Source organism: Mustela putorius, unplaced genomic scaffold (genome assembly GCF_011764305.1).
Source record: "Mustela putorius furo isolate JIRA1106 unplaced genomic scaffold, ASM1176430v1.1 tig00003836_pilon_pilon_pilon, whole genome shotgun sequence".
In the NCBI taxonomy this organism is placed as follows: Eukaryota; Metazoa; Chordata; class Mammalia; order Carnivora; family Mustelidae; genus Mustela; species Mustela putorius.
This window is the reverse complement of record NW_025421989.1, coordinates 12796924-12821553: the sequence shown is the minus strand read 5'-3', so window position 1 is coordinate 12821553 and position 24630 is coordinate 12796924. Positions and strand designations below refer to the sequence as shown.

The following is a 24630-nucleotide window of genomic DNA, read 5'->3' as shown; positions in this document are numbered from 1 at the left end:
CTCAGAGTTTTAATAATGCCAGCTTCTTCCTTTTGTTCACTCATCCATGATGCCTTAGAGTCCTCTCTTTATCTTTCACAGTTAACATTTGTTTATGTTAAATTCTCTTTTCAAATTATTACCTATTATTTATTTTAGAATGGAACACACAATTAAAGGATGTCCCTTTAACAGTGACTTTCCTGGATTCTCTCTCTTTTTTAATTTAAATTCAATTAGCCAACATAGAGTCCATCTCCCATTTTTTGATGTAGTATTCAATGATTCATCAGCTGTGTACAACACCCAGGGCTCATCACATCCCATGCCCTCCTTAAAGCTAAAGAGATAATTACAAGTTTTCCAGTAAATGTATTGAATAAAAGCACTTTTTTGCCCAGTGGATAGAATACAACTCAATTGGATTCTGTGCATAAGGAGAGCTTTCTTTCAGGAGACTGGGGTTTTTTTTGTTTTTTTTGTTTTTTTTTGCCTCCAGAACTTATTTATTTTGCATGACTACCCTGTATCCTTTGACCAACACCCCCCCAAGGTCCCGCTCCTCCTAGCCCCTGGCAACCACCCTTTTGTTCTCTGCTTCTACATGTCTGACTCTTTTAGATTGCATATATTAAGTGAGATCATGCCATCTTTTGTTTAAACAAACGATGTGGTTTCTGTCTCTTAACTGACCCTGGTTGATACAGGTTTGAAAAATGAAAATTACCAGCCAATGTCCTTTCTGAACACGATGCTAAATCCTAAATAAAATTTTAGTAAACTCAGAAGCAAAACGGTTAGAGGACCAGCCTGTGGGTATAAAATAGATCATCCTGGTGGAGCAGGCCTAATTAGCTAAACCATTCATTTGATATTCTCTTATGGAATACCAGCCATAGGCAAGATGCTCAGGAACAGGCCACGAGTCTGGGAGAAAATACTTGTAAATCATATATCAGATGAAGAATTCGTATCTAGGACATATAAATAACTCTTGTAACTCAGTAGTAAGTCTAATAACCCAATTTTTAAATTGAGTGGGGCACCTTGGTGGCACAGTGGGTTAAGCATCTGACTTAGTTTCTTTCTGGGTCATGATCTCAGGGTCATGGGGTTGAGTCCCAAGATGGGCTTCGCAATCAGCATGGAGTCTGCTTGAGATTCTCCCCCTCCCTCTGCCCCTCCCCCTCAGGCTCTCTCTCTCTAAAAAATAAATCTTTTAAAAAATAATCAAAAATGGACAGAGGGTTTGAATAGACATTTCACCAAAGAAGATAAATGACCTTTCTTCCTCATCCATCTCAGCATACAGTGTACTATTTCACAGTATGACATTTTTTTGTCATTTAAATTACCATATTCTTTATTATATAACCTTAACAATTGAGTCGATCTGTTTAAAATATAAATCTACTCAAGTTAATTATAAACAAGTTTTCAAAAATGTATTATATTTATAACAAATGTAAATAGAATAAAGATAGGCTATTCAATATAAAAAAAAAGGAAAAGATAAATGAATAACCAATAAGCACATGAAAAGATGCTTAACATTGTTAAGGAAAACAAAATTAAAACTACAAGGATATAACACTTCACACACCTAAGAATGGCTATAATCAAAAAGACAGACAAGGGGCACCTGGGTGGCTCAGTGGGTTAAGCCGCTGCCTTCGGCTCAGGTCATGATCTCAGGGTCCTGGGATCGAGTCCCACATTGGGCTCTCTGCTCAGCAGAGAGCCTGCTTCCCTCTCTCTCTCTCTGCCTGCCTCTCTGTCTACTGTGATCTCTCTCTGTCAAATAAATAAATAAAATTAAAAAAAAAAAAAGACAGACAATTTATAGCAGCAATGGCCACAGTCGCCAAACTGTGGAAAGAACCAAGATGCCCTTCAGTGGACGAATGGATAAGGAAGGTGTGGTCCATATACACTATGGAACATTATGCCTCCATCAGAAAGGATGAATACCCAACTTTTGTAGCAACATGGACGGGACTGGAAGAGATGATGCTGAGTGAAATAAGTCAAGCAGAGAGAGTCAATTATCATATGGTTTCACTTATTTGTGCAGCATAACAACACGGAGGACATGGGGAGATGGAGAGGAGAAGGGAGTTGAGGGAAATTGGAAGGGGAGATTAACCATGAGAGACTATGGACTCTGAAAAACAATCTGAGGGTCTTGAAGGGGTGGGGGGTGGGAGGTTGGGGGAACCAGGTGGTGGGTATTAGGGAGGGCACGGATTGCATGGAGCACTGGGTGTGGTGCAAAAACAATGAGTACTGTTATGCTGAAAAGAAATTTTTAAAAAATGACTATTCAAAGTTATTAAAAAAAAAGACAGACAATAACAAGTGTTGGTGAGATTGTTGAGAAACTGGAACTCCCACAGAATCCTCGTGGGAATGTAAAATGGTGCAGCTGCTCTGAAAAACAATTTGGCAGTTTATTAAAAAGTTAAACATAAATTTACCATATGACCCAGCAATTCCATCCCTAGCTGTGTACCCAAGAGAAATTAAAATATGTCTATACCAAGACGTGTATTCAACTGCTCATAGGAGCAGTTTTTAAAGATTTTATTTTTAAGTAATCCCTAGACCCAACATGGGGCTCAAGCTCACAACCCCAAGATCAAGAGTCGCGTGTTTCACTAAGTCAACCAGGCACCCACATAGCAGCATTATAATAATAGCCCCCAATTTGGGAAAAAAAAAAACCCAATGTCCACCAACCAGTGAATAAATAGAAAAAATGCAGTACGGTTCATTCTGATGCAGAGTTCATTGAGGAAAGCTGGATGAATGATTGGTTCTTTCCCTTTATTTACCAGCTTTATTTATTTTTTTTATTTAAGAATTTATTTTTAAGTAATTTCTACATCCAAGGGGTCTTAAACTCACAATCGCAAGACCAAGAGTCACACTCTCCATCCTCTGAGCCAGCCAGGAGTCCCTATTTACTGTTTTAAAAATAATCATTTGATTTTCTAACATGCACCAAAGATGACCAAGGAATTTCTCAGCATCATATTTTTTAAAGTAATCATGATGAATTTATTGATTGATGAGTACTTGATGTGTTTAGTTTCTACTGATAGCTTTCAAGTTGATACATACTCATGTAAAATACAGAAAAGAAAAAGAAAGGCATCGGTAATCAAATGCACCAGAAGCAACCTCTATGAACATTTTGATGTATTTTTTTTTCAGTCCTTTTTCTATCCATAGAATTTTACTGGGTGTGAACATACTAGATTCCAAATATTTCGGCATTTCTCCAACACAAAGATGAACGCTGCCACGTGCCATAGCTCTAAAGACAGCTTAAAGACCTGTTTTTGGTACTCTCAGAGCTCGGCACACCGGTCCTGCTGTCTTTTTAAATTAATTGATATATTTATTTGGGAAAGAGAGAGAGCATGTGGGCAGGGGGAGGGAGAGAGAGAGTCTTAAGCAGACTCCCCACTGAGCACAGAGCCCCACAAGGGGCTTGATGGCAGGACACTGAGATCATGACCTGAGCCTAAATCAAGAGCCACCCGGGTGCCCCAATGGTCCTGTTGTCTTAACAATAGTACACAGTGATTTCTCCATGAATCCTGTGATACAGGAGTCTGCAGTATAGCAAGGAAGACAACACAAATACAGTAACTATAATTCAAGGTAAAAACTATTGGGTGGCATGGAACAAAAATTATATGGGAGTTGAAAGGAAGGAGAGATGCCTTCTGCTGATGAAGTATCCTTCCCATGATACTGCCTTCCCAAGTGAAGTCACCTCTGTCCTGTGGCTGGCATCTCTTATTATGTTACTATGATTATCCAAAAAAGAAATGAAGGACTCTAGATCAGTTCTTCCCCATAACTATGTTAAAATCACATGGGTACTTTTAAAACTCTTAGGGCTGCACCACAGAACCAATTGTGTCAAATTCTGGGAGGAGGGACCTAAGCATGGATACTTTTTTTTTTTTTAAGATTTTATGTATTTATTTGACAGACAGAGATCACAGTAGGCAGAGAGAGAGGAGGAAGCAGGCTCCCCGCAGAGCAGAGAGCCCAATGCGGGGCTCGATCCCAGCATCCTGAGATTACGACCTGAGCCTAAGGCAGAGGCTTTAACCCACTGAGCCACCCAGGTGCCCCAGCATCGATACTTTTTTAAAAACTCCCCAGATGGTATGTGCAGCCAAGGTTGAGAACTGATACTTATTGTATCCAAAGCCCTCTGCCAAATTCTGGGCAGTGCTATAGAAAAATATAAAATACTTACCTGCATATGACCGCACTTCACATTTTAATGACAGGCTATTGTTACAGAAATTTTCCTTGTGCATTTCTGTCCATTCTAGCAATTAAAGTAAAACACTTCAGTTATTTGGACTCATAACTACTTGTACCTTATCAATTGCCCACTCTGACAGAACTAGTGGACCTAACATGTAAATGGGAACGGCAAGTTCAAAGCTATCAAAAAGGTAATGGCTTATCCTCCCCCATGTTGTTGCAGAAAGATGACTCTTTGATAGCATTTGTGTTTATTTTGAAAGCTAAGAATTGATACCTGCTGTAAAGAATGATTCCCATCTCCATTCTCTTCATCTAGATGTCTAAAATTGGAGCCGCCATTTATTTATTTATTTATTTTTAACGATTTTACTCATTTATTTATTTGATAGAGAGAGAGAGCACAAGCAGGGGGAGCAGCAGAGGGAGAGAGAGAAGCAGGCTCCCCTCTGAGCAGGGAGCCCGACTCAGGACTGTATCCCAGGGTGCTGAGATCATGACTTGAGCTGAAGGCAGACACTTAACCAACTAATCCACCCAGGTACCCCCACCTTTTATTTACGTTTTTAAAGATTTTATTTATTTATTTATTTATTTGAGAGAGAAAGAAAGAGAGCACGCACGCAAGTGCGCAGAGGGCAGAGGGAGCGGAAGAAGCAGTCCCAATGTGGGACTCTCTCCCAGGACCCTGAGGTCATGACCTGAGCCAAAGGCAGACACTTAACTGACTGAGCCAACCAGGCACCCCTAAAATTGGAGACTTTTAAAAATTGTTTTACTGTGGAGCGCCTGGGTGGCTCAGTTGGTTGGGCATCCACCTTTGGCTCAGGTCATGATCGCAGATCCTGGGATCAAGCCCCACATTGGGCTCCCCGTTCAGAGAATCTGCTTCTCTCTCTCCCCCTGCCGCTCCCTCTGCTTGCGTTCTCTCTCTCTCTCTGTCAAATAAATTAATAAAATCTTTTTAAAAATTGCTTTATTGTGAAGTAATTTCAAATTTACAGAAAAGTTGCAAAAATAGTACAAAGAAATCCCATATTCATATTTGGCCATATTTCCTTTATCATTCTCTAGATAGACAGACAGACAGATGGGATAGATGGTAGTAGATAGACGGTAGGCTGAGGTAGATAGACACAGACAGATCATTTTAATCCTTAGTAGAATAAGTTTATTGCTCTTTTACCCACTAAATGCTTCATAGCGTATTTCTCAATAATAAAAAACATTCTCTCATATAACCACAGTTCAGTCACAAGAATCAGGAACTTTAATATTGACATGCTATTATCCAATCTACAGTTCATAGTCACATTTTCCCCACTGTCCCAAGATTATCCTTCAAAGCACTCTTTTCCTGTCCAGGACCCAATCCGGAGTACTATGCATATCTCTCCACACAGTTCCTGTCAGCTCCTCAGCCTTCTTTGCCTTTCTTTTTTTTTTTTTTTTAAGATTTTATTTATTTATTTGACAGACACAGATCACAAGTAGGCAGAAGCAGGCAGAGAGGGGGAAGCAGGCTCCCCGCTGAGCAGAGAGCCTGATGTGGGCCTCAATCCCAGGACCCTGAGACCATGACCTCACGTTATGACGTGACTGGCCTATATCCTCTTCACAACCATCAATGACAAGAAAGGCAGAAAAGGGGCGCCTGGGTGGCTTAATGGGTTAAAGCCTCTGCCTTCGGCTCAGGTCATGATCTCAGGGTCTTGCCAGCTTTCTCTACCGTCAAGCTACTAATTTGGCCTTTCTAATGTCATTTTGGAGGACTTGCCAAACTCGGACTAGGAGTGAGTGAGGCATTTGAGGCACAAAATGCAAGGAGGGGACACTCTCAGGCACTCGTGAGCTTTAGCTCAGCGCCTCATAAAGAAATAGTATTTTCCCATTTTGAAAACGTCTTTTCGCTTTAGCAATTCACCTGCTGTTTCTTATCGGGTTCAGGAGGAAATCTCGCAAACTTAACGTGTTATCAGATTTGAAAAATAAAATTGAGATCAAATTCTGCCAACAGATTTAGTCCACCTGAGAAGAGGAAGCAGGAAGCGCCATCCAGGTGGGCGCGGGGTGGGGGGGCGAGGCGCGCGGGGTAGGGGGGGGACGCGGGGAACAGCAAAAGTAAAGCAGCTGGGAAAGGCGATGCTGGGCAAAAGGTCAGTGGAGCTCGGGGCGGTGAGCACAGCTCAGGATTACTGTGCAGGCCTCTTAACTGGACCCCAGATGGACTGGAGTCCATCTCTGTCCCCCTTCAGTCCCTCTCAACGCAGAACCTTTCAGTGTCATCGTGTCAGTCGTCCCCGCTCCCAGACTCAAAGGCTAGTGGCTCATCAGGTAGCCCCCATCCACCTTTCTTTTTTCTTAAAATTTTTATTTAAATTCAATTTAGGTGACATACAGCGTCTTATTAGTTTCAGGGGTAGAATCTAGTGATTCGTCAGTATCACTCCCAGGGCTCACGCCGTCAGTATCACTCCCAGGGCTCATGCCGTCACGTGCCCTCCTTCATGCCCATCCCCCAGTCACCCTCCCCCCCTCCAGCAGCCCTCTGTGCTTCCTGGAGTTCAGAGCCTCTCATGGTTTGCCTCTCTCTCTGGTTTTATCTTATTTTATTTTTCCTTCCCTTCCTCTCTGTTCATCTGTTTTGTTTCTTAAATTCCACCTAGGAGTGAGATCATATGGTATTTGTCTTTCCTCCGACTGACTGATTTCACTTAGCATAATGTCACCCTCTAGTTCCATCCACGCCTCAGCCACCTTTCTGACCTCTTCTCCCACCTTGGCCAGAGCTCACTGGAGCTGCTCTGCTAGAACAAAGCAAGCTCACTCCATTCGGCCTCAGGGACTTTGCAATAGTTTCCTGGCCAGGGACACTGCGTCCCAGATAGCTCCGCAGCTCTGGCTCTGCTGTCCCCTCATTCAGAGGCCTGCTTAACCTCTTCAGTGAGGCCTTCTCTGACCACCCCCAGAGCTCCTCCCTGCTCGCTCCAGCTCCCTATCACCCTTGTCTGCTTTACTTTTCTGCAAAGCACTTCCAACCATCTGATGTGCAAACGTGCATTTCTGTGCATTTCTTTGTTTTAGCTCCTTCAGCCCATTAGCAGGTGAACTCCCCTCGGGTGCACGTCTTTGTCAGCTGTGCTCACTTCTGGATCCCCAGTGCCTAGAACATGCCTGGTACATAAGAGCTCAGTGACCGTGTGTGAGTACGTGCGTGTGTGCGTGCGAGAGTGCCAGAGAGAGGGAGAAACAGAGAGAGAAAGGGAAAGGATATCTAGTAAGGCTGGTGGGTAGGTTGGAACTCTGTGCAGCTCTTTAACAGGGTGGATCTCTCAGGAAGCTCATGAGGCTTAAGGTCCTAGCAACGTGTCTCCGTGTCCATACGCTTAAATTTGCAAAACCAAAATGTATAAGCTGAAATCAATTTAAAACGTTGTCTCCTGGGGCGCCTGTGTGGCTCAGTTGGTTGAGCAACTGCCTTCGGCTCAGGTCATGATCCTGGACTTCCAGGATCGAGTCCCACATCGGGCTCCCAGCTCCTTGGGGAGTCTGCTTCTCCCTCTGACCTCCTCGTTTCTCATGCTCTCTCTCACTCATTCTCCCTCAAATAAATAAATAAAATCTTTAAAATAAATAAAAATAAAAATAAAACGTTGTCTCCTTGCATTCCAGTGTCCCCTCTCACACTTCCTGCGGGAGCTTTGTCCTGCATCAGTTTAGCTAAGCTGGCACCATGTTCTCTCCCCTCTGTGGTTCCAAGTTAGCACCGGCCACTAGACACGTTTTCATGGGAGGCAGGTGTGAATTTGCAGCCCCATTTTTGCAGCTCTGAAGGTTAGCCCAGGGTGCCAGGCTCCGTGGCAGCTTGCCTGCAGTGTCGCTGATCTGACGCCCCCACACTTAGATGGGACTGGGCAGCACTCAAGCCCACAGCTCCCTCAGCGTCTCCCAGATGTCCTCCTCCTTCCCAGCTGCTCTCCCGATGACCTACAGCGATTTCGGGATGGACCACAGACACAGCGGCAGCAGCCCACGCAGCCTTGTCCACCGGCTCCCACAGCTGCCAAAGATCTGACCCCAGAATGAGTCTCTTACTATATATCACCCGTGGCAGGTCGGCTTCCTCCATGAACCCTGACCCATACATTTCCCATCATGCTCAGGGGCATTGGCGTGGCCACAGGCTTTTGGGGGCCCGCCCAGCTAAGGGGAAGTTGAGTTGGAGACTCATTTTGCTAGGATTCAGAGACACGAGTTTACACGGTTTACAACTGCTTCCATGAGGGGTTAGGGCACTAAGAGCCACCCACATGGGAATGGTTCCCAGGAATATTCCCCTGGCCTACTGCGGAGGGCCCAGAGGGCACATGGCAATTTGATTGTGTCTTATAGCACCTGGCACCAGAAGTACGTGGCCAGGGGGTGCTGGATAAGAAACAAGATTTAAAATGTCCAGAGCCTGGGGGGCCTCCAGCTAGGTCAGTAGAGCACGTGACTCTTGATTCAGGGTGGTTCGAGCCCCACAAGTTCAAGCCCCACAAGTTCAAGCCCCACACTGGGTGTGGAGCCTACTTTAAAAAAAAAAAAAGATAAAATGTCCATAGTCAGAAGCATGTCTCTGGGAAGTTCTTCCAATCATATCATGTGATTCTTTTTTTCAGATTTTGTGGTGCTTCTGGTGTTTGTCAGCTTTTTAACCTTTGCAATTTTCTGTGATTTCTTTTCTCATTCCAAATAATTATTCACTTTTGTAGCTAATATTATACTATTAAGTTTGTATTATTGTTCTTTTTTTTTAAGATTTTTTTTTTATTTGACAGAGAGAGAGAGATCACAAGTAGGCAGAGAGAAAGCAAGGGAAGCAGACTCCCTGCCTAGCAGAGAGCCCGATGTGGGGCTCCATCCCAGGACCCTGGGATCATGACCTGAGCTGAAGGCAGAAGCTTTAACCCACTGAGCCACCCAGGTGCCCCTGTATTATTGTTCTTTAAGAGGGCCCCCAAACTGCATCATCTTCAGGACCCATGAGACCTGGAGCATCTCCTGCTCTTAACCATCAAGTTGGAGTAGTTAGCTTTTATCCTGGAGGCAATAGGGAACCATCACAGGATTGTGGCTGAAGAATGGAATAATCAGATCTGTACCAAGCTGTGGTATGCTGAAGCAGGGTCATATTGGCTCGTGAGAGGTTAACTGTTAAATTTTCAGAATTTTTACGAAGTGGTTGACGTCGTATCAGTAGCTTAAAATCAGCAGCAGCCACCGTGGGGGCATTTATCCACAGAAATTGGCAAAGGCTGCAAATCAGGCCCTCCTCCAGCCCTGCCCCTGGAGAGCTTGTTGTTAACCATACCAATACACCACTGATAACCAAGTGATTTTCTTGGTCATATAGCTTTATGAGAAAATACGCCTATAATTATTTTACTCTCAAGTGTAATTGATCAAGATGGGGGTTGGGGCAGAACAAAGGAATGAAGGTGTCACAAAGCAGTACTTAAGAGCTTTGAGTACCTGAAGATAAAGAAAGGAAAAGGATGAGAAACCCTCAAGACAAACAAAAGGGCACCCACTCCCAGCTTTGCCTGAGATCAGTCTTGCTGATCTTCGGTTCTATGGGGCGTGGGTCATTACTGCAATGGAGACCTTTGAGTGTGTGTGTTGCATGTTCTGTCTTAGTCACTCGGGGAAGCACTGGTTATGACATATGCAACTGAATATTTTAAACTGTACTTAGAGCCAGTATAGAATGTCATTGCCTTTGCCTCTGTGGGGATTTCAAAATGTATATTAAAATAAATTTAAATGTAAATATTTTTACTGATACTCTAAAATCACAGACCATATTTCATCTAGTCTAACATGTCATGATTATAAGCTACACCACTGTTTTAGGTCTAACTAAGAAAAATTGCTGCCAACTGCCCATTAGACAAAATCTGGTGAAAAAAATGTGTCTCAAAATCAGGAAAATATGAAATAGCCCTTAGAGATCTTCTGGGCTAAAAGTGTCCTTCGAGAAGTGAGGAAATTCTAGCCCGGGAAAGGCATACTATCTACTTAAGGTCGTAGGCTTAGTTAGTAGTCAGAGCTGAACACGGAAAACCCAGTTATCCCTCTGCCTAGGTCAGAGCTCACAGTGAGAGTTTCATTTGCCAGAGGTAGTGCTAGTGGTTAGTCTGGAGGTTTCTTCCAACTCTAAGAACATGATATGCAAAAATATACAAGTCATCCTCAAGTAAATCAGAAAATATTATATGGAACAGAATGATAACATTTACTAAAGAGGCCCCGTATTAAGCATTGGTTCCCATTACAGATGTCTACTGTTTGTAATAGTGTCTAGCTGATCTATTTATTGACACATTGTAGGCTCTCGAAAAATAGTAGATGGGTATATCTGGCTCCATGACTATCTCTGACTTTGGACCATTTGCTTCAACTCTCCGGAGTCTGTTTCTTCATTCATTAAATGGACATAGTAATATCCGTCTCTTAGGTGTGTAGTAAGTCAAGTCAGGTGGGTGTGTAAGTGTGCCTGGCACAGTAGCTGGCCAAGGGTGAGAACATCAATGTTAGTTTCCTCTAGGTCTTAAGTTACTGTTGTTAGATCCAAAATTATATAAATGTCAGTACAGGAAGCCATTCAGAAAAACCAATATTCCTATGGAGTCTAGTACTCTAGACTTGCATGGTCGAATATGGTAGTCACTAGCAACATGTGGCTATTTAAATTTATAATTAAAATTAAAAATTCAGGGGCGCCTGGGTGGCTCAGTGGGTTAGGCCGCTGCCTTCGGCTCGGGTCGTGATCTCGGGGTCCTGGGATCGAGTCCCGCTCCGGGCTCTCTGCTCGGCAGGGAGCCTGCTTCCCTCTCTCTCTCTCTCTCTGCCTGCCTCTCCATCTCTGTCAAATAAATAAATAAAATCTTAAAAAAAAAATTAAAAATTCATGTCCTCAGTCACATCAGCCAGATTTCAAGGGTTCAGTATCTACATGTGGCTAGTGGCTGATGGACCGGAAGCACAGATGCGGAACATTTCCATCACCGCCGAAAGTTCTGGTGGACTGCACTGCTCTATGCTAACAAGCGTACAATGCTACCCATGGCTCTTTTCTCAATCCGAGTCAGGATCTTCCCAACTTTTTTACACCTAACTTCACTTGATGAATGTATTTGTGCGCCCTCCTGTGGCTAGAGATGAAAACTAGTCTGTGTTTGAGGTGGATTATTTGCAAAAGGGTTAGTTTAGAAAGCTTTAGTAATCTGACCACTAGAAAGAAAGGTAACATAGAACAGCTACATGGATTTTGAAAACTCTAGAGACTACCAAAGAAAATCTGTTTGAGGAGGTCTGATCGCCTAATGATATATTATTCCTAAATATCATAGAATATTTATTTAAACACTCCCTGTTTAAACGAAGGACAGTACTTTTATATATAACTGTTCGAAAGTGAGGAGATACAAGCAGGATTATTCGATGAATGATTCCCAAGAATTCTCTATGGGGCAGCCGGCAACAGACTGGAACCTAAGGGTCCTCCTGTGTGGGTGGAGGGCTCTGGGTGCTAAACTGACTCTCTTCCCGCTGGACGAAGGGGACTCCTGTTTCTGGGAGCGGGGTAGGGGGTCCTTCCCCGCACCTCCTTACACAGCTAGTACCTAGGCTCAGCCTGCTTCGTGTCTAATCCCAAAAGTTTTCCCCCTACCTCCACATTTGCCATGCCAGACTGTCCTCACGCTTGCACAATGGGAAGGGAGAGCTGTGGCGGCGGGGTGAGCCCTCCCCTGGAGCGCTGGGGACCAGAGTTCAGCAGCCCCGCACAAGCACCCGGTCCACAGGATGCACAGAATGTGCGGGAATGTGCAGGGCCTGAGCAGCCACTGATCCTTCTGCCCAGGGTTTCCAGTCTCACTAGTGAGTCTTCTGATGGGGACAAAAAGCTAAACTCTTTGTAAAGGTTTATTTTTTTCTTTTTTTAAAGATCATTTTTTGGGGCATCTGGATGGCTCAGCCGTTAAGCGCCTGCCTTCGGCAGGTAATGATACCAGGGTCCTGGGATCGAACCCCATGTGGGGCTCCCTGCTCTGCAGGGAATCTGCTGCTCCCTCTCCCACCGCCCCCTGCTGTGTTCCCTCTTCCACTGTGTCTCTGTTAAATAAATAAAATCTTAAAAAAAGAAAAAAATAAGGCTTTTCTTTTTTTTAAGTGAATCTCTACACCCAGTGTGGGGATCCAACTCACAACCCCAAGATTAAGAGTCCCATGCTGCTCTACTGACTGAACCAGCCAGGCATCCCAAGGTTTGTTTTTTCAAAGACAATATTAATATGTAATTTCCCCTCCCCCCCAAAATCAGAGAGCTTCTGGGTTGGTGAGCAGGAGGAAGTGGTGTGAAGGTTGTCCACTGGAAACCCCATATCCCTTTCCATCTGGTTGCTCCTGTGTTATATCCTTTTTTTTAAAAAAAAGATTTTATTTATTTGACAGACAGAGATCACAAGTAGGCAGAGAGGCAGGCAGAGAAAGAGGAGGAACCAAGCTCCCCACTGAGCAGAGAGCCCAATGCAGGGCTCCATTCCAGGACCATGAGATCATGACCTGAGCCAAAGGCAGAGGCTTTAACCCACTGAGCCACCCAGGCGCCCCTGCATTATATCCTTTTATAATAAAGCAGCAACCTAAAACAGATTCTTTCTATACTCAACCTACAGTTCCAGGTTATAGACAAGCATGGAAAACTCTCTAATTGATTGTATGAGAACACTACAACCCTGAAATCTTGAAGAATACACTGGCAAAAAAGAAAACAGAAGGCGCTAGATGAAAAACTATAAATAAAACAATAGCAAATAAAATTCAGTAAGACGTTAATAGGATCCAGGCACCTGGGCAGCTCAGCTGAGCCTCTATTTTCCGATCGTGATCCTGGGGTCTTGGGATCAAGTCCCCCACGGTGCTCCCTGCTTGGAGGGAAGCCTGCATCTCCCTCTCCCACTGCCTGCCTCTCTGCCTGCTTGTGCTGTCTCTCTACCGAATGGATAAATAAAAGCTTGAAAAGATACATTAATAGAATGATTCACCATGACCACGTAGGATTTTGCCAAGGAATGCAAAAACTTGTTTTTCAAATCATTTTATTAAAAAATAAGTAAAATGTTACGGGTTCCAAAAAAAAAAAATACAGAGAAGTATAAAGAAATCAAAGATATCTGGAATTTGGACACTCAAGGGGAATCACCTACTAACATAGCTAAATATAAGATTGCACTACATATCGAGGTATTTCTCCCTGCACACTAGTTTACGTAGCTTTAACAGGCACGCAGCAAGCAGCGCAGGTGCCAAAGAGCTGTGGCCTCCCGGGGTGGGGCACACAGTTAGGCGCAGCTTCACCTCACTGAGCATGCTCTGCGGAGAGCGTTAAGTTGAACCAGCGCAGAGACTTCCACTCAGGGCAGCCCGCCCTGCGCTTTAGCAGCTACGTGTGCACTGTGGTCGGTGCATTGTCTCTGAGAGTAAGTGCCAAGTCACATCCCTCCCAGTGCAGCTGCAACTCATCAATCAGGGTTTTCACAAACAATGTTTTTGAAAACCAGGTACAGGCTGACCCGCTAACATTCCACGTTTATCTTAAGCTCACGACATTGTAGGAAGCAAATACACGTTCTGTTGCTTTTGCTTTTCTTTTTCTAAAATAGCTTTATTGAGATATAACTAACATACTGTAGGATTCATTTAAAATGTACAATTGGCTGACTTTTAATACATCTACAGGTTTATGTAAGTATTGCCACAATCTAGTATTTACTTATTTCTTTTTATTTCTTTCTTATTTTTTTAAAAAGATTTTACTTGTTTATTTGACAGAGATCACAAGTAGACAGAGAGGCAGGCAGAGAGAGAGAGAGGGAAGCAGGCTCCCTGCTGAGCAGACACACACCCCCCCCCATGCGGGACTCGATCCCAGGACCCTAAGATCATGACCTGAGCCGTAGGCAGTGGCTTAACCCACTGAGCCACCCAGGCGCCCTACTTATTTCTTTTTAAAGACTATTTTTTTAAGTAATCTCCACACCGGACATGGGACTTGGACTTACAACCCAGAGATCAAGCATCTCATGCTCCCCCGACTCATCCAGCGGAGTCCCCTTCAATCTAATTTTACAATATTTTTTTTTAAAGATTTTATTTATTTATTTATTTGACAGAGAGAAATCACAAGTAGACGGAGAGGCAGGCAGAGAGAGAGAGACAGGGAAGCAGGCTCCCTGCCCGATGCGGGACTCGATCCCAGGACCCTGAGATCATGACCTGAGCCGAAGGCAGTGGCTCAACCCACTGAGCCACCCAGGCGCCCCACAATATTTTTATACTTCATAAAATCTTCCCCATTTCCACCCAAACCTTCCGGATTTAGGCAGTCAATAACCTACTTTGTGCGTCTAATGGATTTGCCTACTCTAGACATTTCATATAAACAGAATCATATAATATGTGGATTTTATGCTTCGTTTCTCTCACTTAGCATATATTTTCAGGGTTCAGCCATGGTGTCAGTGTCAGATACAGAGATACTTAGTTTTTATTGCCAAATAAGATTCTACTGCATGGATATACCACATTTTATATATCCATTCATCGGTTGATGGACATTTGGGTTGTTTTTCCACTTTTTGGTTAGTATGAACAAGGCTGCTATGAATATTTGTGTACAACTTTTTGTGTGACTATATGTTTTCATTTCTCTCCGGGACATATCGAGGAGTGGAATTGCTGGGTCATATAGTAACTCTGTGTTTAATTTTGCCAAACTGGTTTTTTTTTAAGATTTTATTTATTTATTTGACAGAGATCACAAGTAGGCAGAAAACCAGGCAGAGGGGGGAAGCAGGCTCCCCACCAAGCAGAGAGCCCCACAAACAGAGAGCCCAGTGCGGGGCTCAATCCCAGGACCCCGGGACCATGACCTGAGCTGAAGGCAGAGGCTTAACTCACTGAGCCACCCAGGCGCCACCCCTGCCAAACTGTTTTTCCAAAGCAGCTGCACCATTTTACATTCCCACCAGCAATGTAAATGGGTTCCAGTTCCTTCATCTCCTCACCGATACTTGTTATTACGCCTCTTTTTTATTACAGCCATTCTTGTGGGTGTGGAGTAGCATCTCACTGTGGTTTTATTTATATTTCCCTCTTCATGCACTTGTTGGGGACGGTGTTCAGAACATGCTACCTCCGTTTACTTATTCATAACTTTTCTGTCTTATCATTTTCCCACGTTTGTTCATTCTTCATCAAACCTAGCATGAAAGCACTTCAATTTACCTGCTTCATCAGGTCTTCATTTCCTTATGAAAGCACTTGAGTGACATAAAGCTTATGTTAAATAAATTTGTATGCTTTTCTCTTGTCAATCTGTCTTTTGTTACAGGGGTCCCAGTACAGAATCTAGAAGGGCAGAGGGAAAATATTTTTTCTTCCCCTACATCAGCCATTTGTATATCTTTTTAAATTTTATTTATTTATTTATTTATTGTTAGCGAGGGGGAGGAGCCAAGGGGGGGAGAAGAAAGAGAATCTCAAGCAGGCTCCACACCCAGTGCTGAGCCCGAAGAAGGGCTTGATCCCAGGACCCTGAGATCATGACCTGAACTGAAGTCAAATGCTTAATCAACTGAGCCACACAGGCGCCCCTCCTTTGCCCATTTTTTAAAAGATTTCATTTATTGGGGCGCCTGGGTGGCTCAGTGGGTTAAAGCCTCTGCCTTTGGCTCAGGTCATGATCCCAGGGTCCTGGGATCGAGTCCCGCATCAGGCTCTCTGCTCAGCAGGGAGCCTGCTTCCCTCTTTCTCCCTCTGCCTCTCTCTCTGCCTACTTGCGATCTCTGTCTTTCAAATAAATAAATAAAATATTTTTAAAAAATTTAAAAAATTTATTTATTTGACAGAGAGAGAGATCACAAGTAGGCAGAGAGGCAAGCAGAGAGAGGGGGGAAGCAGGCTCCCTGTGGATCCCAGGACCCTGAGATCATGACCTGAGCCAAAAGCAGAGGCTTACCCCTCTGAACCACGCAGGTGCCCTGCCCATTTTTAAATTGGGTTTTCGTTTATTATTGAGTTGTAAGGGTCCTTTATATATTCTATATACATTCCTTTGTCAGATATATAATTTCCAAAAATGTTTTCACATTCTGTGGGTTGTCTTTTGGGTATCTTTATGGTATGATTAGCAGCACAGATGCTTTGATTTTGATGAAGCCCAGTTAATCTTTCCTCATTTTGTACTTTTGGTGTGTCATAGCTAAGAAATTGCCTAGCTCAAGGTCACAAAGATTCAGCCCTATAATTTACTCTGAGAGTTCTGCAGGGTGAGTCCTCCAACTTCTTTCATGATTGTTTTGGCTTTTGCAGGTCCCTTGACCTTCCAACTGAATTTGAGGGTCAGCTTATCAATTTTACAAAGAAGTTAGCTGAGATTGGGCTAGGAATTGCACTGAATCTAGAGATCACTCATCCTGTTTCATAACCTGCTTTTTTCCCCCAGTTAAATATATTGAGAGCATCTTTCCATTTCAATAATTATAGTATGTCATATTTCCTCTTATGTAATAATTCAACAGATATTTACTAAACACTTACAAGACATGAAGTTTTCTGGTTGCTGGTTATACTGAGATGAATCAGACACATATCCCATCTGTGAAAAGGAGCTTTCTACCTAGAAAGGAAAATAAGACATGAACATAAATAACTCTAACCTAAGTATAAGAAAGAGATAAAAAGCTTCCAAAAATAAAGTTATTTACAGAAATTAGAAAGGAGGTAAAACTTCCACATAGATATAGTCATTTGGTTAGACTAGGGTCTTTCAACCTTAGCACTATTGATATCTGGGGATTTTTCTTTGTTGGGGGGGGGGGGCTGGCCTGTGTGTTATAGAATGTTCAGCAGCATCCCTGGCCTGTACCCACTGGATTTTAGGAGGACTTCCCTCCCCAAGTTGTGACCATCCAAAATGTCTCTGGACATTGACAAATGTCCCTTGGGAGGCAAAATCACCCCTGTTTGAGAACCACTGAGCTAGAACTTACCTGATCATTTTTAATGCTGGTGTGGTACATCCATGGACAAACTATAATTTCCACAACTAATACCCTATAATTGTACATTCTTGTTGTGTTCAATTTTCCACTGCCTTTTAAAAAACATAACTTTTAGGGGCGCCTGGGTGGCTCAGTGGGTTAAGCCGCTGCCTTCGGCTCAGGTCATGATCTCAGAGTCCTGGGATCGAGTCCCGCATCCGGCTCTCTGCTTGGCGGAGAGCCTGCTTCCCTCTCTCTCTCTCTCTCTCTGGCTGCCTCTCCGTCTACTTGTGATTTCTCTCTGTCAAATTAATAAATAAAATCTTTAAAAAAAAAACATAACTTTTAGAATCTATTACATCAGCTCCTTAGGATAAATAGGTACATCATGCTAGATTTTTTATTATAAAAGTTATACATGTTAAAATTTTTAAAACGCAGGCAGATAAAATTAAAAGGTGCTCACTCTCTCTCAGTCCCACTCCCCAGAAACACAGTCTATGAACTATCAATTTTAAGTTTTTATATTTATTCAGAAGTGAAATGGTCTATTCATTGCACATTTCATCTGGAGCTTTCTAAGCTATGTTTTTGAAACTGTGGATCTTGGTCCATTAGTGAAATCAAATTAGAGAGTCATGATTGTATTTCATTAATCAAATAGAACGGCATAGAACAGATCAGATCAGAGAGTATTACCACATAGTAAGAATAGGCACTACTTTTGTTTCAGTATCATAAAAAGAGAGATAGATGATAGGTAATGTGAAATGTACATGTTACTGTGGGTTCGGACCAAGAAAAAAATTTAAAGCCACTGCTTTAAGTAATCTAAATATATATGCAACATTCCTTTCTATAATGGGAGTGAAGTGGTGGATGTGGCAAGCTTATTTTTTCTTGACTAAAGGAAAACAATTAACATAACATAAGCAAAAATACTTAGTATTAACAGTTACTCCCCAGAAAAGTAGCAACACTAACTCTCATACTAAATATTGGTTTTAATGTAAATTTAGAATCAGGGCTCCCTCAACTCAAGTTTCCTTAGGAATTAAATGATGCAACAAGAATCATCTACAATGCTTTTACTTTTTTTTTTTTTAAGATTTTATTTTAAAGTAATCTCCAAACCTAACACGGGGCTCAAACTCACAACCACAAGATCAAGAGTCACATACTCCACCAACTGAGCCAGCCAGGTGCCCCTATAACGCTTTTATATGTTTGCAATTTAAATAGCATTGTTGTATATATTAAGAGGGTTGCTGATGGGGGCACTTGGGTGGTTAAGTGGCTGTCTTTGGCTCAGCTCAGGATCCCAGGGTCCTGGGATCGAGTCCCACATGGGACTGACTCCCTGCTCAGCGGGGAGCCTGCTTCTCTCTCTCCCTCTGCCACTCTGCCTGCTTATGCTCTTTCTCTCGCTCTTGCACTCAGATAAATTAAATTAAAAAAAAAAAAAAGAGGATTGCTGATGTTTTTCAGTCTGCTTCTCTGGTACCTCTTTCTTCATTCAGTTGAGTCATTAGATATCATTATCAAACATTTATGACTATCTGTAGGGAACATGGGATGCAGTAGCTTATATAAATGTTGTTACTCCCTTCTGCTGGAGTGGTGGTTTATACAGCCAGGATGTTCTTGAATGTCTTTATTTCATACCAGGATAACACAACAAGGTCCTTGTGACCAACTGATTTTACATTATCATATAAATTTTTGTGTTTATTTAAGATAAAACTATTGTGATATTTGCTACAAAGCCAGGTCATTGAACTTTTAATATAACTAAGATTTCTCCCAAAAGTTAGAATATTTGCCCTAACTTGAAATTATCACATTTCAAGGTCGCTGAAGCCTAAATTGTAGCTGAACACACAAAGCAGCTTTCAAACAAACACGGACAGGAAACACGTGATAGACATAGAAACAAATTTTCCCTGAAGTTCTTCTGTTCAAAATATCATCAAAAAGATTTGATAAAGAAAACTTTTCTGTGTGAGTCTATTCTTTGCCGGAACATGCCCAGCCAAGTGATACCAGCTCCAATGCGGGATGCGATCCCAGGACCCCAGGATTACGACCTTAGCCGAAGGCATACATTCAACGATTGAGCCACCGAGGTGCCCCAATTCATCTCTACTTCTAAGGACAAAATTTCATTCTGAGATCTAGTACAATTCCTCGCTTCTGAGAGGAGGAAACCAAAGCTTGCAGAGGATAAGACTTCAATTAAGATACTTTTGAGGGGGGTGACGCCTGGGTGGCTCAGTGGGTTAAGCCTCTGGCTTTGGCTCAGGTCATGATCTCAAGGTCCTGGGATCGAGTCCCGCATCGGGCTCTCTGCTCAGCAGAGAGCCTGCTTCCCTCTCTCGCTCTGCCTGCCTCTCCATCTACTTGTGATTTCTCTCTGTCAAATAAATAAATAAAAATCTTTAAAAAAAAAAAAAAAAGAGACAAACCAGTAAATATAGAGGCTCTCTGGGTATTGATATCAAGGAATTGATATATTTATTGTACACACAAATGTATTGCTGTTATTTTTGAATTTTTAAAAAGATTTTATTTATTTGATGGAGAGAGACACGGTGAGAGAGGGAACACAAGCTGGAGAAGGGCGAGAGGGAGAAGCAGGCATTCCGGATCAGCAGAGAGCCAATGTGGGGCTCGATACCAGGACCCTGGCTGGGATCATGATCTGAGCCGAAGGCAGATGCCCAATGAGTGAGCCATGCAGGGGCCCCTCTGTTACTTTGAATTTTTTAAAAAAGGAACTTGGGGTTCGTGGCTGCCTGGCTGGGCTCTGTCAGTAGAGCATGTGACTCTTGATCTCAGGGTTGTGAGTTTGAGCTCCACATGGAGCATAGAGATTACTTTTAAAACTCGAAGACCCTCAGGGACACCTGGGTGGCTCAGCGGGCTTAGCCTCAGTCTTCGGCTCCTGTCATGATCTCAGGGTCCCGGGATCAAGCCCCACATCCGGCTCTCTGCTCAGTGGGGAGCCTGCTTCCCCCCCTCTCTCTGTCTGCCTCTGTGCCTACTTGTGATCTGTCAAATAAATAAATAAAATCCTTAAAAAAAAAAACCTCTAATACCCACAAAAAAACATCCTCAGTAACAAATAAATAAATAAATAGACTGTTAAAAAAAGGGAACTCTTATATAAAGATGCATGTAGAAATATTTACTAATGACATGAGATGTGTGAAATATGCATCAAAATAATGAGGGATGGCACGGCTGGACGGGGGTATAGATGAAACACACTTGACCATGAGCTGATAATTATCAAAGCTGGGTGGTGTATACATGGGGGTTCATTTCACTGCTCTCTTTTCTTTTGTATTTCTTTGAAATTATCCATAATTTAAAAGTTAAAAAAAAAACCCCACACATGCTGGGGGGGGCACCTGGGTGGGACAGTCAGTTAAGCGTCTGACTCTTAGTTTCAGCTCAGCTTGCAATCTCAGTGTCCCGAGATCCAGCCCTACATCAAACCCCACATCAGGCTCCATGTTCACAGTGGAGTCTGCTTAATTCTTTCTCTCCCTTTGCTCCTCCCCACCACACCCTCTCTCTCTAAAATAAATAATCTTTCTTTTTAAAAAAATCACACATGGTCGCGCCAGGATGGCTCATTCTGCTGGGCATCTGCCTTCCGCTCAGGTCACAATCCCAGGTCCTGGGATCGAGCCCCTACATCAGGCTCCCTGCTCAGCAGGGAATCTGTTTCCCCCTCTGCCTCTGTGCTTCACCCCACTCACATGCTTGTGTGCACATGTTCTCTCTCTCTCTCAAACAAATAAAATCTTTTTTAAAAAATCACCTATGTAGGAACTATTGACTTTAATTCAATTAATAAACGGACCAAGACTGAAAGCATTGCTAAGGTTACTGCACACCACTTTTAATTTTAATTTTTGGATAAAATTTTTGAGATAATTGTAGATTCATCCTGCATAGTTTCCCCCAAAAGTAACATCTTGCAAAATTAAAGTCTAATATTACAACCGGGATACTGGCATTGATATAATGCACTCGTCTTCATCAGACTTCCCCCAGATTTACTTGTATTCATTTGTGTATGGTTGCTTGCGTATTAATTACTATGCAATTTTATGACCTATGTAGGTTTGTATATCCACCACCACTGTCAGGATACAGAAAGTTCCAATACCACAGAATAAGGATTCCTCACTTTGTTCTTTTATAACCGCACTCACACTGTTTTTCTTTTTAATTTTATTTATTTATTTGACAGAGAGAGATCACAAGTAGGCCGAGAGGCAGGCAGAGAGAGAGGCAGGCAGAGAGAGAGGCAGGCAGAGAGAGGAAGGGAAGCAGGCTCCCCGCTGAGCAGAGAGCCCGATGCAGGGATCCTGGGATCCCGGGATCATGACCTGAGCCAAAGGCAGAGGCCCAACCCACTGAGCCACCCAGGCGCCCCCGGCACTCACAATCTTGAATCTTAGCTCCCAACCCCCTAACCCCTGGCAACCAGTAATCCCTCCTTCATTTCTCAAGTTTTTGTCACTTCAAAAATGCTATATGAATGGAATCATAAAGTATGTAACCTTTGGGGGTTTTTTCCCATGCAACATAATTCCCTAGAGATTCATCCAAGCTTTGTGTATCAATAGTTTCTTTTCTTGCTAAGTAGAATTCTGTGATGTACCATAGTTTAACATCTAGGCTGATTTCAGTTTTTGGCTATCACGAATAAAGCTGCCATGAACATTCATAGACACATTTTTCATCTAACATTTTGTTTTGCTACTAGTATAGTAATTTTCCCTTCTATTCATTAATCATAGAAGACTAGTAATTTTGCAAACTTTCAAAATAAAATCTGTTGGCTTAATCAGTCTATACTTTTGAAGCATGTGTAATTTCCCCTAAGTGAGACTATAAAGTATTTTCTCAGTAAGATAATGAATTTCACTGGCTTTTCTCCTAGCATATTTTGAAAAACAATTCTCAATAGGAATTTGTAAATGACCTTACAATTACAGATCTTTTGATGACTAAGATAGGTCTACATCAAAGCTGGTTTCCTCTTTGTAATAATCAAAGAGAACAATTTTGCCATGCCTCCTGAACCTCATAAATATGCATTAGGAGACAAATTTTCCAACTGATAACACCCATATGCCATCACTAAGGCCAGAGAACATGTTACAGGTTTGAAATTTGAGCCCTTAAGCCTTTCAGCATAAAGTATAATAATGATGCAATTTACATTTAGCCACAGATATACTGAAAATTTCCAATTTGCTTGGGAGTTCTATTTTCAAAAACCACTACGGGTCTTTTAAAAAGCAAAGCATGCTTTTGTCATGGTTATTTACCTGCCACCATCTCTTAGCTCTAAACTACCTCTTTTTTCCTCTTCTCTGTGTTGCCAGGGCTGGGATTCTACAAACTGCTTTTCCCAAATTCCCAAGCCCATTTCCTCCTTATTATGTTCTGTCAATGGAAGGTTCTGATGGCAGATTGAAAGTAAGAAGGGACCTCTGGTTGCCACCTTCAATCACCCCAAGGGTGAGGTATCTTGATGGACAATCCTACCTACCTGTAAGAAGTTTGGAGAAGAAAGAGGAACTCAACCAAAAGAAATTTAGCATGCTGTTTCCTCAAGAAGGAAGAATGGATTATAGCCAGCAATTATAACAAATTTTCACTATATTGAACTTCAGAAGCAGTCTTCTGTTGTAAATTACAATGCATTGTGTACTAAAACTTTGAATAAAAGAACAACGATCTTGGGGTGGAATGCTCAGAGCAATTTTTCTAAAAGAAGGTTCTACATGTGAAGCCTTGTTATCACTACTTATGGACTGGGACAGACCAGGAGGAGTTTCCTATTCAATATTTTTCATTTGACAAATATTTATTTACTCCGCCCCAGTGATTCTAAGTCTAAGCCCCAGGGATTCTGGACTAGGTCATTTCCTTTATTCACTGTCACCAACGCAGAGCTCATGTTGCTTAACATTAACAACCAGCACAACGGGGTAAGTTGGCCTTTCAGAAATCCAGAGGGACACCCATGAAAGTTAAATATTAACACATATATAAGTATAAAACAATGACTTCACTTTACCTAATAAAATATCACAATACTAAATGAAAACAAAGTACAAGTTCAAGCAAGTACAGTGTTTTCTACTTTCCAATAATTTCCTTCAGCTCCCTCTAACACAAGTGCATTAAACAATATTTTAAGAGAAATGACTAAGAATTCTATTACATTAAGACAATTCATTTGTGTGCCATTCTTTGTTTTTATTTTTTTCAAAAATGTGTGGGGTTTTTCTTCCCCTGCTTATAAGAGTAATGTTTGTCCACTGGAGAATTCTTTTATTTTTTTTTAAAGATTTATTTATTTATTTGACAGAGAGAGATCACAAGTAGGCAGAGAGAGAGAGAGAGAGGAGGAAGCAGGCTCCCTGCTGAGCAGAGAGCCCGATGCGGGACTCGATCCCAGGACCCCGAGATCATGACCTGAGCTGAAGGCAGCGGCTTAACCCACTGAGCCACCCAGGCGCCCCTGGAGAATTCTTTTAAATAGAGCAATGTATGAATAAGAAAATAACCATCAGGGGTGCCTGGGTGGCTCAGTGGGTTAAGCCGCTGCCTTCGGCTCAGGGCATGATCTCGGGGTCCTAGGATCGAGTCCCGCATCGGGCTCTCTGCTCAGCAGGGAGCCTGCTTCCCTCTCTCTCTCTCTCTCTGCCTGCCTCTCCGACTACTTGTGATTTCTCTTTAAAAAAAAAAAAAAAGAAAAGAAAAGAAAATAACCATCATTCATAATACCAGTAACCAAGAGACAATAGCTATTAATGTTTTCTGTACCTTCTTCCATTCCTAACAATTTGGATGAAAATCATTTGGTCAGAAACAAAATTGGAAAATTGGTATTCTTTATGCTCCTTTTTGCCTGTGTAATTTTCAGATTTTTCTGTAATGAGCTTTGCTTTTGTGATAAAAAAAAAATAAAGGAATGTATAAAATAGAATGAATGTTTGTACAAACTAGGACTGTATAGAGTAGGAGCTATGTCTTGTTCATACCAGGTACCTTCGGTTCCCAGAACAATGCATGGAACACAGTAGTTACTCCAAATGTTTTTTGAACAGCTGAGATTTTCACCAGAAACCAGTGAGCGTTGCTTACAAACACAGAATGTCTGGGTATTATATCCCTCTCTCATTTCTTTTGGTAAACAGTTCATTCTATCACACAGAATCACTTTTGCTGTCTTGCT

The 24630-nt window shown here is 42.3% G+C and overlaps 2 long non-coding RNA genes across 2 annotated transcripts in view; one reads left to right on the top strand and one right to left on the bottom strand.

The window, feature by feature from the left end:
- The window catches only part of LOC106006499, a 41800-nt gene extending 18090 nt beyond the window's left edge, over positions 1–23710 (top strand). Inside the window, exon 3 of the long non-coding RNA XR_001180589.2 lies at positions 22769–23710. This is a non-coding gene — a long non-coding RNA (uncharacterized LOC106006499). The remainder of the gene's footprint in view (positions 1–22768) is intronic.
- Positions 1–24630, bottom strand: part of LOC106006500 — a 35280-nt gene that overhangs the window by 7443 nt on the left and 3207 nt on the right. The window contains exon 2 of the long non-coding RNA XR_006609471.1: positions 16918–16996. This is a non-coding gene — a long non-coding RNA (uncharacterized LOC106006500). The remainder of the gene's footprint in view (positions 1–16917; positions 16997–24630) is intronic.